This window comes from Plecotus auritus, assembly GCF_963455305.1.
Source record: "Plecotus auritus genome assembly, chromosome: 1".
Classification (NCBI taxonomy): Eukaryota; Metazoa; Chordata; class Mammalia; order Chiroptera; family Vespertilionidae; genus Plecotus; species Plecotus auritus.
In genome coordinates this window covers 169,875,485-169,881,100 of record NC_137770.1, presented here as the reverse complement: position 1 = coordinate 169,881,100, position 5,616 = coordinate 169,875,485, and positions in this window count along the sequence as shown.

Sequence of the window (5,616 nt, the reverse complement as noted above, 5' to 3'; positions counted from 1 at the left end):
CAGGCATATGCACCACACACATACCATAGATAGATACACACATCAACCAAATCACATAGACACAGCACCACATACACACATCACACATATTCAAACGCACAGCACACAAATCATACACATGCCCCTTCACCACAGAACATATGTACCATACACAGACCTACAAATGCGCATGTGCACACAACACACACACACACACACACACACACACACACACACACACACACAGTTTTGAGCTCGTACATTTCTAGGCTGCAGCCCCAACCCAGCAGTACCCAGTCATTCTGAGGAATAGCCACAGACAGCCCCCCGGGGTTCTTTTTCTCTTCCTGGCATCATTATAGCCTTGTTGCTGGATAAATTAATTACAGAGTTGGAGAAACAGAAATCCAACCCTCGCCCATCATCCCCCTGAAGTATCAACATCATGGATCTATTTATGAACTTCAAAATCCAAGGTCTGACACCCTTTGTCACTGTGCAGCCGGCGCCTGGCAGGGAGCCGGGTCCTGCCTTTTATGTGGTGAGAAGCTATGCGCCCTGCTCTGCCTCCTCTCCAGCGTTCAGTTCACCTGGAGTGTGTCACTGCGGAGGGAACAAACGAGTGTGCAACGCTGGAGTCTGGGACTCGCTGTGCCACGGGCTGGTGGGGAGTCAGGATGGGAGGGGGGCATGGAGTCCATTCAGGGCCCACAGAAAAGAATTCTTCCCGGAGACTTAACTTACTGTTTGGTCAGATGCGGAGAAGGGGGTGCCTGTCCAGGAAGCCAAGGGCAAGGCCTTATTGGAACCTCGCTGTTCAGGCTTATTGGTTAGTTTTAGGATTGTTTCATTTTGGCAGTTATGTGGACCAGGAAGGCTACCCCTGGTCACGGAGATGTCTTGACTGATGAATATCATCTACATACTCACGAGATGGTTCTTATTCAGCGTTGGGGACTTCCTCCCCAACAGGTCCGCCGCCTCCTTGGAAGGCCCTGTATAAAGCCGTGCTCTAGAACCCACCCGCCTGGACAGCAGGCGAGAAGTGAATGAGGGGCAGGACACACCCTGTCACCTGCGGCCAGCAGTGAGATGCCACAGGAGGCCCACACAAAGGCCTCTGCTGGGTGTGCCCCACGTAGACAGGGCATCGGCGTCACTGTTTTCCTGGGTGCCCTCACTGTGCTCGCTGAGCCAAAACTTCTCCGAGAGGCCTTCCAAGCTTCCCAGTCTGGTTCCCCTGCAGCGGCAGGGAGGCGGCTCTGTAGGGTGCACGCTGCCAAATGCGAGGCAACATGTGGAGCCGAGTGCAGCACCCAGCTGCAAGGTGTAACTGTTTGCCCCGTTAGGCTCAGCACTTCAAAGGCTCCGAGCTTTCACTGGGGGCCAAGGCATGACACCATCGCGATCTAGATAATGCCGAAAGCAGCAGCTTCTAAATTTGCCACACAGGTGAAGTGGGTGGTCATGGCAACCTTGAGGCTGTTGAAGGAAATCTGAGGTGGTGAGAGGAGAGGTTTGGGGAAGGGGATAGGGAGCAGCGTTTTTGACAGGTGAGGCGCATCAGAGAGCAGTGTTTGATCTGTCCGTGGCGGCAGTGAGGGGCGGATGCGATTGCCATCTAGCAGGGTGGGGGGTGGGGGAGTTTGGTCTCAGGTTTTCACTTCCCTAGGACAGGGTCCCTCCTTGGTAAGCCATGTTCATTTCATTTCAATTCATAGTTTCCCCTGGCCTGCCCCTGTAGCATTAATATAAGGTTTCAGTGTAATTGCCAGCTCCCTGAGATGTGTCCATCTCAAATTCTGGGAGTTGGGGGGCTGTGGGGAGGCCGCGGCCAGATGAGTGTTCCAGTGTGAAGCCAGCCAGATGCTTTTTTTTTCTTTTTTTTTTTTTTTAGAATCACAGTGTTTTTTTAAATTTTTTAAAATTTATTTATTAAGGTGTTACATATGTGTCCTTCTTCCCCCATTACCCCCCATCCCCCTCCACTCATGCCCTCACCCTCCTGTTGTCTGTGTCCCCCTTATTCCCACCCTCCCCTACCTTCCCTCCGAGGTTTGATGGTCTGCTCTTAAATGTGAGGGAGCTTGGCCAGAAACCCGGAGGAGAAGGTTCCCGCAGTGCGGCCTGGTCTGTGGCCACATTTCTGAATGTAGCCTCCCAAGAATTGTAGGGTGGGCTGAATAATCCTGCTTCCTGAGGGCGTGTATGTACCAGGCATCCCCTGATTTCAAGGAAAAACTCAGGAAATACGTGGTCCGAGGAGAAAGGAGTCTCAATAGGGTTTTTGTTGTTATTTTGCAAGGATCTTGAAGTGAATGCCCACAAACTGCCCACGGGATGAATAGCAGCATTCATTTGCCAGGGCAGTGAGGCCAGAGCCGGGCCTGCTGGGAGATCCTGCCCTCCTTCAGCCTCTGGCTACCTGCAGCTCCGCTGAGACTTCCCCCCGGCCAGGCGGCCTGGGGTTGTGCGAGCTGGATGGGATCAGCAGATACGGAATGGGAGCTTCTTCCCTTTGATCCCTGCTCTGACACTGTCTCCTTTTGGCCTCTGGCCATTGGCTTAGCTACTTCACCTCAGTTTATCTATCTATAAAGTGGGGATAATGGTGTTTACTTACTTACCTCATGAGTATTATGGGAATTAATTACTGTTTGGAAAGTGCTTTGAAGATGAAAAGTGTGAGTGGCATCATCATTATTATGAAATATCTTCCCCTGCTACTGGCCAGGTTCTGCCAGATTCAAGAGAGCATTTCAGCATGGCTTCCAAATGAGACCCTCAGAACCCGCCCCCCATGCACGGGTGTGCACACGTACACACACAGTGGAATATTTGGAGATGGAGAACAAAAGAAACCATTTTCATCTAGGAAAGGGTTCTTCCTACTTTTGGGGCAACAGTAGTCAGGGGATTTGGTGGTGAGGAGGGGCAGTGACCAGAAGACAAAGTAGTCTATTATGCATATGATTAAGCTGGAGCAGAGCCAGATATTTCCACTCAGCCATGTGCTCATGATGCACAGCACAGATGCTAATGATGCCTTCTTAAGGAGAACTTTTGTCTTCATCCCTGTGGTACGAGAAACATAACAGCCCTGCCAAACGGCCTTCCATGAGGGGCCATGGAGAACAAGAATGCTCTTAGGATCTCAAAGTCTCCTAAAAACACATGAGCTTATCCCTCTTCTCCAATGAGTGTGATCTGACTTTTGGCATATTTAGAGGCAGAAGATAAAGTTTTCTCAAATCGCCTTTTATTTGGATTCTGGTTTTGTCCCTTGGCTGATTGTGAGGATGTGTTCTCATTCTCTTGATCTGTATCTGGTTAAAAGATGATGTGTGCAGCAGGTTGTGCTTGTTAATGGAGCTGAGTGGGGGAGGGGGGGGAGGGTGTGCCTGGGGCAAGATTACCGAAGAGAGAAGGGTCTTAATTGGAGGAATAATCTGTTGCATCAAAGTCTACATCTGACCACTCTAGAGGATGTTTTCCATGTTCTAAGTTTCTAATGTAGCATGTACAAAATATATATAAGCGTAATTTTGCTATGAAAGAAAAGTAGGCAACATCCCAAATTCCAGAAGATACCATTTATGATTATGCTGTTTGTTTATATAATAATTTAGGTACCTCTTTTCCTAGTAGAATAATTATATGTAAAAAGCCAGGAGATGACTAAACGAATTACCCTGAAGGGCAGGAACACCAAGTGGGGAACAAGCCAACCAAATCATTTGCATAAATACAACTCAAATAGTATACAAAGTATATGGCAGATTTCATGGGAGATTGTGATCTTGAAATTGGGGTGAAAAACATAATGCTATAAGTCAAGTGTGATTTTTAAATAGAAACCATTGTGTAATGGGAAGTTATGTACCTGCTTACAGGTATAATGGCCAATTTTTTTTATCACAAAAGTAATTCGTGTTCATTGTTTTTAAAATTAAATAAGAAGAAAAGATACTTGACAATTAACGTATCCACAATGCTGCTATCTATAGGTAACCACTATGTCTCAGTCCCTCTGTTCTTTCAAAACTTAGATGTATATAAAAATAAAACAATACTGAACATAAGGTTTTGTAACCTCTTTTATACACTTATAACATTTTCCCACATCAATAAAATAAATGTATTTTAGTGTGGATTGATATGTTTACAAATCAGGGTGGGACACATAGCTTACTAACTATATATATTTTTTTCTGAGTTGAATTTCCTGTTCCTATACTAAGCTCATTTTCTCAAATGGGCAATTCATTTTATTATTATCATAAATTTGTTAGAGATTTTTAGAAACTGAAGATATTAAACCTTTGTCAGGTATATATTTTCCAAATATTTTTCCAATTTGTTCTTTTAATTTATAATTTTGTCTACGGTATTTTATTTTATTTTTACTTACGAAGAGAAGTATTTAAATTTTGTATAGTCATATTCATAAGTCTTTTCCATTATGATTTTTGCCTTTGATTTTCATGCTTTGGTTTCATGCTTATAAAACTTCCTAATATTATGCAAATATTCACCAATAGCTAATTATTGTGAATGTCTTGTGGAGAGATGAGAAATACTGGTTAATTTGGGTAGACAGTCACAGGAATATCTGTTTGTGTTGCTATTTTTCCCTCATTTTTATTTTTCTTTCTTAATTTTTTTTCCTGAGTAAGCAAAAACAGAGTTCAAGTTATTTGGCTATCTGTGACCTTTCTAAGACTTTGTTGGGCTTCCATGTCATTAGTACTCACTCCTTCCTTTTTATAGCAATGCTGTTATAAAAATTATACCTATTTTAAAGCCACACAACCTGTTCCCTATTTGCAGAGGATTTTCACCTCCTGATTCCTCCATATGTTGCTCCACTTCAATATGCCTTCAAGGACTCTTTCAGTACCGAAACTTGAGACTTACTTTTAATCTTAAATCCATGAAATAGAAAATTTCCCTACCTTTTCCATGCTTAGTGCTTCAACAGTCCCTTACAGAGCACTACTCTGTCCCCAACGCTGGATTCCTGTCTTGGATCCTATTTCCCATCTCTGTGATCTGGAGCAAGGCATTTAATTTCTCTACACCTCAGTTTCCTCATCTGTATAATGGGGTTAATAATAGCCCTCCATAGCTACTTCACAGCATCACTGTAAGGATCAAATGAGATCATGATTGTAATAATGCTTAGTAAGCTGTAAAGTTGTATACAAACACAGGTGTTACTATTTCCCTTTTATTTGTCATTATAAAAGATTGAATATGATGTGTGACTATAAAGTAATAAGAATCATTTTTAATGTAGCATGTCAGACTATAAACACCCAAATATGTGCAATCCTTTCAGTAGGCTTTATAAGAAGTCTCACATTAACATCTACCTTGCTATCCTTGCTCAGAACATGTTTTTTAACTTCCTGTGTCTTTGGGATAGTCATAGACATTCTCACCTGGTGTGATGTGTACTTTATTATTTACCTACTTCACTTCTTCCCTACTACCCTTCTCTTTTCCTTGAACTCAGAGGACCTGCTCAGAGGCCTGGAAGGGGATGAGGCCATGGTGTGGAGATCTCAGGGAATAGGTTATGTGGAAGGTAGGCCTAGTCTTATGACCACACTGAAACTAGCTTCCAGGAAGTCT